A 10,722-nucleotide genomic window follows, 5' to 3' on the forward strand; every position below is an offset into this window, starting at 1 on the left:
TCTGGCAACAGCAATCAGAGAAAGTTGGAGCCAGATTGATGAAGAGTACTGTTTGTCACTCATTAAGTCCATGCCTCAGAGACTGCAAGCTGTTATAAAAGCCAGAGGTGGTGCAACAAAATACTAGTCATGTGTTGGAGCATTCTTTTGTTTTTCATGATTCCATCATTTTTGCCAGGGGTTGTATTTGATGGTTACAAACGGTTTGCTTAAGAAGCAGGACTTTAATCAGAAATACCTTAACATGCCTGTTTTTTGCAGTTTAGTCTATAAAACGATGCTCTCCATTGAGAGCGAGGATTGTTTGTATTTGTGAGTCCTCGATGTGTATTTCATGAATCATCTGGTTTGCCATGTTCCTCGACTCAACAGTCAAACCCTATCGATCGAGCCCTGGGCTGCACTCACTTCCACAAAAGCACATTGTCTTCACTTGTCTTCTCCTTCAGTGAGCCGCCTGGTGATAAAATCAAATGAAATCAGCTCATTTGCTCCTGAGTGAATGAAAGCAACGGACCAGCTGAAGACAAATGTAGGCCGCCTTCATAACCAGTGGATGAGCTGTCATTAACATCCAGAACCAATCATTACTGGTGGAACTAAATTCAGGGCAAGTGTTGGACCTTCTTCTTAGCTGATCTTCTTTAAGCTCATGTTGCCCCTTTTCTGAGCCAGTCATGGTCAGAGGATCGGTTCCAGCTGAAAAGTTAACACCCCTCTTTGTGCTCCTGCAGCCCCCGTGTGTCTGTCAGTATCTGCAGTATCTGTCTAGTGGATTTTTATTTTGTTTTAGCACTGTTGTTGTGCGTTACCTGTGCTGCTCCACAGCCTGTCTAGTGGATTTTTATTTTGTTTTAGCACTGTTGTCGTGCGTTGCCTGTGCTGCTCCACAGCCTGTCTAGTGGATTTTTATTTTGTTTTAGCACTGTTGTCGTGCGTTGCCTGTGCTGCTCCACAGCCTGTCCAGTGGATTTTTATTTTTATTTTATTTTATTTTTTAGCACTGTTGTTGTGCGTTACCTGTGCTGCTCCACAGCCTGTCTAGTGTCGGATTCCCTGTTTGGGAATCCGCTAGCTTAGCGTAGCTACTAGCTCTTAGCCGTTTTAGCATGGCGGCTTCTCCTGTCTCTCCCGTACTTTTCTGCTCTGGGTGTGAAATGTTTAGTTATTCCTCGGCCTCTTTTAGCAGTAACGGTACATGTAATAAGTGCAGCTTATTCGTAGCTTTGGAGGCCAGGCTGGGCGAATTGGAGGCTCGGCTCCGCACCGTGGAAAATTCTACAGCTAGCCAGGCCCCTGTAGTCGGTGTGGACCAAGGTAGCTTAGCCGCCGTTAGTTCCCCCCTGGCAGACCCCGTGCAGTCGGGAAGGCAGGCTGACTGGGTGACTGTGAGGAGGAAGCGTAGCCCTAAACAGAAGCCCCGTGTACACCGTCAACCCGTTCACATCTCTAACCGTTTTTCCCCACTCGACGATACACTCGCCGAGGATCAAACTCTGGTTATTGGCGACACTGTTTTGAGAAATGTGAAGTTAGCGACACCAGCAACCATTGTCAGTTGTCTTCCGGGGGCCAGAGCAGGCGACATCGAAGGACATTTGAAATTGCTGGCTAAGGCTAAGCGTAAATTTGGTAAGATTGTAATTCACGTCGGCAGTAATGACACTCGGTTACGCCAATCGGAGGTCACTAAAATTAGACCGGGAGTGACATGTTTAGCCGCATGTTCTCCTTGAATTGCTGGCTGTCTGAGTGGTGTCCAAAAAATGAGGTGGGCTTCATTGATAATTGGCAAAGCTTCTGGGGAAAACCTGGTCTTGTTAGGAGAGACGGCATCCATCCCACTTTAGAGGGAGCAGCTCTCATTTCTAGAAATCTGGCCAATTTTTTGGGATCCTCCAAACTGTGACTGTCTAGCGTTGGGACCAGGAGGCAGAGCTGTGGTCTTATACACCTCTCTGCAGCTTCTCTCCCCCTGCCATCCCCCTATTACCCCATCCCCGTAGAGACGGTGCCTGCTCCCAGACCACCAATAACTAGCAAAAATCTATTTAAGCATAAAAATTCAAAAAGAAAAAATAATATAGCACCTTCAATTGCACCACAGACTAAAACAGTTAAATGTGGTCTATTAAACATTAGGTCTCTTTCTTCTAAGTCCCTGTTGGTAAATGATATAATAATTGATCAACGTATTGATTTATTCTGCCTTACAGAAACCTGGTTACAGCAGGATGAATATGTTAGTTTAAATGAGTCAACACCCCCGAGTCACACTAACTGTCAGAATGCTCGTAGCACGGGCCGGGGCGGAGGATTAGCAGCAATCTTCCATTCCAGCTTATTAATTAATCAAAAACCCAGACAGAGCTTTAATTCATTTGAAAGCTTGTCTCTTAGTCTTGTCCATCCAAATTGGAAGTCCCAAAAACCAGTTTTATTTGTTATTATCTATCGTCCACCTGGTCGTTACTGTGAGTTTCTCTGTGAATTTTCAGACCTTTTGTCTGACTTAGTGCTTAGCTCAGATAAGATAATTATAGTGGGCGATTTTAACATCCACACAGATGCTGAAAATGACAGCCTCAACACTGCATTTAATCTATTATTAGACTCTATCGGCTTTGCTCAAAAAGTAAATGAGTCCACCCACCACTTTAATCATATTTTAGATCTTGTTCTGACTTATGGTATGGAAATAGAAGACTTAACAGTATTCCCTGAAAACTCCCTTTTGTCTGATCATTTTTTAATAACATTTACATTTACCCTGATGGACTACCCTGCAGTGGGGAATAAGTTTCATTACACTAGAAGTCTTTCAGAAAGCGCTGTAACTAGGTTTAAGGATATGATTCCTTCTTTATGTTCTCTAATGTCATATACCAACACAGTGCAGAGTAGCTACCTAAACTCTGTAAGTGAGATAGAGTATCTTGTCAATAGTTTTACATCCTCATTGAAGACAACTTTGGATGCTGTAGCTCCTCTGAAAAAGAGAGCTTTAAATCAGAAGTGTCTGACTCCGTGGTATAACTCACAAACTCGTAGCTTAAAGCAGATAACCCGTAAGTTGGAGAGGAAATGGCGTCTCACTAATTTAGAAGATCTTCACTTAGCCTGGAAAAAGAGTTTGTTGCTCTATAAGAAAGCCCTTCGTGAAGCTAGGACATCTTTCTACTCATCACTAATTGAAGAAAATAAGAACAACCCCAGGTTTCTTTTCAGCACTGTAGCCAGGCTGACAAAGAGTCAGAGCTCTATTGAGCTGAGTATTCCATTAACTTTAACTAGTAATGACTTCATGACTTTCTTTGCTAACAAAATTTTGACTATTAGAGAAAAAATTACTCATAACCATCCCAAAGATGTATCGTTATCTTTGGCTGCTTTCAGTGATGCTGGTATTTGGTTAGACTCTTTCTCTCCGATTGTTCTGTCTGAGTTATTTTCATTAGTTACTTCATCCAAACCATCAACATGCTTATTAGACCCCATTCCTGCCAGGCTGCTCAAGGAAGTCCTACCATTATTTAATGCTTCAATCTTAAATATGATCAATCTATCTTTGTTAGTTGGTTATGTACCACAGGCCTTTAAGGTGGCAGTAATTAAACCATTACTTAAAAAGCCATCACTTGACCCAGCTATCTTAGCTAATTATAGGCCAATCTCCAACCTTCCTTTTCTCTCAAAGATTCTTGAAAGGGCAGTTGTAAAACAGCTAACTGATCACCTGCAGAGGAATGGTCTATTTGAAGAGTTTCAGTCAGGTTTTAGAATTCATCATAGTACAGAAACAGCATTAGTGAAGGTTACAAATGATCTTCTTATGGCTTCGGACAGTGGACTTATCTCTGTGCTTGTTCTGTTGGACCTCAGTGCTGCTTTTGATACTGTTGACCATAAAATTTTATTACAGAGATTAGAGCATGTCATAGGTATTAAAGGCATTGCGCTGCGGTGGTTTGAATCATATTTGTCTAATAGATTACAGTTTGTTCATGTAAATGGGGAATCTTCTTCACAGACTAAAGTTAATTATGGAGTTCCACAAGGTTCTGTGCTAGGACCAATTTTATTCACTTTATACATGCTTCCCTTGGGCAGTATTATTAGACGGTATTGCTTAAATTTTCATTGTTACGCAGATGATACCCAGCTTTATCTATCCATGAAGCCAGAGGATACGCACCAATTAGCTAAACTGCAGGATTGTCTTACAGACATAAAGACATGGATGACCTCTAATTTCCTGCTTTTAAACTCAGATAAAACTGAAGTTATTGTACTTGGCCCCACAAATCTTAGAAGCATGGTGTCTAACCAGATCCTTACTCTGGATGGCATTTCCCTGATCTCTAGTAATACTGTGAGAAATCTTGGAGTTATTTTGATCAGGATATGTCATTCAAAGCGCATATTAAACAAATATGTAGGACTGCCTTTTTGCATTTACGCAATATCTCTAAAATCAGAAAGGTCTTGTCTCAGAGTGATGCTGAAAAACTAATTCATGCATTTGTTTCCTCTAGGCTGGACTATTGTAATTCATTATTATCAGGTTGTCCTAAAAGTTCCCTAAAAAGCCTTCAGTTGGTTCAGAATGCTGCAGCTAGAGTACTGACAGGGACTAGCAGGAGAGAGCATATCTCACCCGTGTTGGCCTCCCTTCATTGGCTTCCTGTTAATGCTAGAATAGAATTTAAAATTCTTCTTCTTACTTATAAGGTTTTGAATAATCAGGTCCCATCTTATCTTAGGGACCTCATAGTACCATATTACCCCATTAGAGCGCTTCGCTCTCAGACTGCGGGCTTACTTGTAGTTCCTAGGGTTTGTAAGAGTAGAATGGGAGGCAGAGCCTTCAGCTTTCAGGCTCCTCTCCTGTGGAACCAGCTCCCAATTCAGATCAGGGAGACAGATACCCTCTCTACTTTTAAGATTAGGCTTAAAACTTTCCTTTTCGCTAAGGCTTATAGTTAGGGCTGGATCGGGTGACCCTGGACCATCCCTTGGTTATGTTGCTTTAGACGTAGACTGTGTTTCATAATTATTGTATGGCCTTGCCTTGCAATGTGGAGCGCCTTGGGGCAACTGTTTGTTGTGATTTGGCGCTATACAAGAAAAAAGTTGATTGATTGATTGATTGATCTGCAACCACACATCAAATTTGAATTTGAAAAAAAAAAAAGAGGGAAATATCAGTTTTTACTGCATCCAACCAAAACCTTTATGTGTTCTCTGCAGTAAGAAGCAGAAAATGCAACAGGATTCTCTTTACCAATTAAAGAAGGTGATGTGGGCACTTAGTGAGGTTACCATGGAGAGTTGGATCAAACTATTCAATAGAAAACTGTCCCTGAACTCCTCATCAAAGGCAAAAATAGAACCCATCGCGTGTTTATTCTCATGGACATGCACATGTACAACGCTGATGTAAAAAAACAAATTTGTATGAATGACACTGACCCAGCAACGGAGGTAAACAATATCTAGCCAGCAGCATGTCAATGAAAAATTCATCCTTTTGGATGCTGTCAAAAGGATACCCTGTGTATCGCTGCCATGTTTACTGTTTACTGTGTGGCAGGAGACTGAATTGTCTGGGGCACTTATACATACATACATCTGTATATATATATATATATATATATATATATATATATATATATATATATATATATATATATACATACATACATACATACACACACAATATATACACACAATTAAAACACATTTGTTTTACCAGTCGTAAAAAACGAATATCTCTCTCTCTCTCTCTCGCTCTCTCTCTCTCTCTCTCTCTCTCTCTCTCTCTCTCTCTCTCTCTCTCTCTCTCTCTCTCTCTCTATATATATATATATATATATACACACACACACAACTGCACCAAATCTGAGTTTTCTTGATACTGAATGATAGATACACCAGATTGTAGTTGTAATTTTGACTTTTATTCCCATCAAAGTTTTGTCATGTCATAAGGAATTTATGTTAAAGAAACAGATCAAAGAAAAATGTGTCTCTCATAACTAAATAATGATATAATCAGCAATCCTTAGAGACAGATAGGGCTCACCAACAAACTTTAAAAAGCTTCCAGATCCAGTGATGTCTCTCTATAAAATTTCATCGAACTTTGTCTGCCACTTTTTGAAATATTCTACCTTCAGATAAACAAACAAACAACCCTCCTGTGGTAAGGTAAAAAAGCTTCTTTGAAGGAGAATGAAGTGATCATGAGAGGTGAACTTCATCTTTGATACCGCTACAAAAATAACTATAGTCATTTTTTTTATTTTTAAAAACGATAGGACAAAAATAACAAATGCATCTATAGGAACAATAGACCTGAGTGACCATGCCCCAATCTACATTACAATAGAACTGGGAGAAAAACAAAAAAATACACTTTGGAGGTTTAATACCAGTCTGCTCAGTGATCCCTTGTTTAAAACAAAAATGACAGAGAATATTAAGACATATTTAGAGGAAAATGATACGGACGAAACCACTCCACCCATCCTTTGGGACACAGCAAAAGCGGTGATGAGGGGCCAAATTATTGCCATTGCTGCCACAAAAAAGAAACAGAGACAGAAAAAGCTAAATGAACTGCAGGACAAATTAAAACTGCTGGAGGTTGAACATGCCAAATACAAAAATCCTGTCTTGCTTCAGGAAATCAAAAAAATCAGAGACGAAATTAATGATACAAGGTCTGTTAGAAAACTATCCCACCTTTTTATTTTTTGCAAAAACTATTTGGATTTGAATCACGTTTGATTGCATCAGCCAAGCTTGAACCTTCGTGCGCATGCGTGAGTTTTTTCACGCCTGTCGGTTGCGTCATTCGCCTGTGGGCAGGCTTTGAGTGAGCACTGGTCCAGCCCCCTTGTCGGATTTTCATTGTGAGGAAAATGTCTGAACGATTTGGAGCTTTGCTGCATCAAATTTTTCCAGAAACTGTGAGAGACCTCCAGGTGGACACCATTCGGAAGATTCAGACAGCTTTCAGGGATGATTCTATGGGGATCACAGATTAAGGAGTGTTACAACCGGTTTAAAGATGGCGCACAATGGCGGAGGGTGCGCTGCGCTCTGAGTGGCGATCAACAGGCTGAAACAACCAGATAATTTCCTAACTGAACGCTGTGTTGATCTGGGACGTCGTCTGACTACTACAGAAATGGCAGAAGAGGTGGACATACCACTTTTTCGGCACATTCCTCTGTTACAGGAGTTTTTGTCATGGAAAGACAAGAAAAGAAAATTATGTCCAAAAGAATGGAAAGGATACTGCCAAACTTCAATCAATCAATCAATCAATCAATCAATTTTTTTATATAGCGCCAAATCACAACAAACAGTTGCCCCAAGGCGCTTTATATTGTAAGGCAAGGCCATACAATAATTATGTAAAACCCCAACGGTCAAAACGACCCCCTGTGAGCAAGCACTTGGCTACAGTGGAAAGGAAAAACTCCCTTTTAACAGGAAGAAACCTCCAGCAGAACCAGGCTCAGGGAGGGGCAGTCTTCTGCTGGGACTGGTTGGGGCTGAGGGAGAGAACCAGGAAAAAGACATGCTGTGGAGGGGAGCAGAGATCGATCACTAATGATTAAATGCAGAGTGATGCATACAGAGCAAAAAGAGAAAGAAACAGTGCATCATGGGAACCCCCCAGCAGTCTACGTCTATAGCAGCATAACTAAGGGATGGTTCAGGGTCACCTGATCCAGCCCTAACTATAAGCTTTAGCAAAAAGGAAAGTTTTAAGCATAATCTTAAAAGTAGAGAGGGTGTCTGTCTCCCTGATCTGAATTGGGAGCTGGTTCCACAGGAGAGGAGCCTGAAAGCTGAAGGCTCTGCCTCCCATTCTACTCTTACAAACCCTAGGAACTACAAGTAAGCCTGCAGTCTGAGAGCGAAGCGCTCTATTGGGGTGATATGGTACTACGAGGTCCCTAAGATAAGATGGGACCTGATTATTCAAAACCTTATAAGTAAGAAGAAGAATTTTAAATTCTATTCTAGAATTAACAGGAAGCCAATGAAGAGAGGCCAATATGGGTGAGATATGCTCTCTCCTTCTAGTCCCCATTAGTACTCTAGCTGCAGCATTTTGAATTAACTGAAGGCTTTTTAGGGAACTTTTAGGACAACCTGATAACAATGAATTACAATAGTCCAGCCTAGAGGAAATAAATGCATGAATTAGTTTTTCAGCATCACTCTGAGACAAGACCTTTCTGATTTTAGAGATATTGCGTAAATGCAAAAAAGCAGTCCTACATATTTGTTTAATATGCGCTTTGAATGACATATCCTGATCAAAAATGACTCCAAGATTTCTCACAGTATTACTAGAGGTCAGGGTAATGCCATCCAGAGTAAGGATCTGGTTAGACACCATGTTTCTAAGATTTGTGGGGCCAAGTACAATAACTTCAGTTTTATCTGAGTTTAAAAGCAGGAAATTAGAGGTCATCCATGTCTTTATGTCTGTAAGACAATCCTGCAGTTTAGCTAATTGGTGTGTGTCCTCTGGCTTCATGGATAGATAAAGCTGGGTATCATCTGCGTAACAATGAAAATTTAAGCAATACAGTCTAATAATACTGCCTAAGGGAAGCATGTATAAAGTGAATAAAATTGGTCCTAGCACAGAACCTTGTGGAACTCCATAATTAACTTTAGTCTGTGAAGAAGATTCCCCATTTACATGAACAAATTGTAATCTATTAGACAAATATGATTCAAACCACCGCAGCGCAGTGCCTTTAATACCTATGGCATGCTCTAATCTCTGTAATAAAATTTTATGGTCAACAGTATCAAAAGCAGCACTACTAGCATTATGAAACTTAATTCATAATGACCAAACAGGATTCATTTATAAACGACAGACCCAAGACAATATAAGACGAACCCTGCACATAATGAATCACATTCAAAAACAAAAAAACAAAACAGTAATAATTAGACACCGAAAACGCATTTGATTCAGTAAGCTGGCCGTACTTATTCCAAGTGTTAAAGAAATTTCAAATAGAAGACCAAATAATACAAAATATTGGGGCCCGATATGATAGTCCAACCTCAAGAATCAAAATTAATGGCTATTTGACAAACACACTGACTCTGGAACAAGGAGTGAGACAGGGTTGTGCCTGGTCGCCACTTTTATTCACTTTATACTTGGAACCATTAGCCCAATATATTAGACAGACAAATACAATCAAAGGTATAGTAATTAAAAGTATATAACATAAAATTGCATGTTATACAGATGACGTCCTACTATTCCTGACCAATCCTGACACGTCTATACCCAATGTAATAGATTTCCTTCATAAAATTGGTCCACTGTCTGGATACAAACTGAATATACAGAAAACTGAAATTCTTTCCTATTGGCAACCCCCTCTAGACTTCAGAAAAACATACCCTTTTAAATGGCAAACCACATCCCTTAAATATCTAGCTGTGGTGCTCCTTAAGGATCTAAATACAATGTTAACAAAAAACTATACTCCTCTTTTTAACAACATTAAGAAAAATGGAATCTTATCCCTTACTTGAGCCTAAGGCAAAGGATTGAAATTATAAAAATGAACGTCCTCCCCTCTACCTGTTCCAGACCCTTCCAATTTCTATTCCAAATCAGTTATTCGATGAGTGGCACAAACCAATTTCAAGATTCATTTGGCAGGGTAAAAAACCCCATATTCAATTTAAAACTCTTCAATTAACAAAAAAAAAAACAAAAAAAAAAAACAAAAAAAAAAAACAAAAGTGGCTGGGGTTTACCCTGTTTAAAGAATTACTTCATCTCAGCCCAAATCAGAGCTCTGATATATTGGTGTGACTCAAAATACGAAGCTCAATGGAAAAACATTGAATGTAATATATTACCGGCTGTTCATGTGCAGGCTCTGATGGTGGATGAAAAAAATTAGGTCAGATTGAACAGATTGAGAATCCCTGGATATACTCAGTACTTCATAGCTAGAAAAAACTAATCAAAACACACAAACCTAACAAGGATGTGAAAATCATAAGCTGGTTTGCTTACGATACAAGTTTTGTGCCAAATAAAACAGATCCAAGATTTAAGTTCTGGATAGGGAAAGGCCTAAAAATGTTTTATCAGATTGTTAAAGAAAATTACATAGAAAGCTTTGAAAAGATAAAAGAATCCTTTCGTTAGAAAATAACGATTTTTACAGGTACTTACAAATAAGAAACTATTACAACCTAGAAATTAAACAAAGCAACAAGGACCGTAATCCCCTAATTGATCTTTTTATTAAGGCATATGTAGCGGCTGTACTCTGCGTTGTGTTGTTATGACTCCGCCCATTCGCTCCCCTCGGACGCGAACTCACGAGCTCCGGCGTGGGAGTCGGACTCTCTAACCAGAAGGCTAAAACCCAGGGCTCTGGCCTTGTGACCACAGAATCCTTTTGAGCTGTTGGGAGTGAGGTTTGCTAACTACATCTGCACAGCGACACCTGCTGTCCTCCGTTACATATAAAAGTCAGAACTTTCTGGGGGGATAATATCTGAATTATATAACTCCATAAATAACCTGGACAATCATTCTACTAGCTACATTAAAAATAAATGGGAAAATGAAGGTAATTTTGCTTTAACAAATGGGAAATGAAATGTACATCTCAATGGAGGACCACAAACTCTCATACTTGGAAG

This window comes from Thalassophryne amazonica, chromosome 6 (assembly GCF_902500255.1).
Source record: "Thalassophryne amazonica chromosome 6, fThaAma1.1, whole genome shotgun sequence".
Lineage (NCBI taxonomy): Eukaryota > Metazoa > Chordata > Actinopteri > Batrachoidiformes > Batrachoididae > Thalassophryne > Thalassophryne amazonica.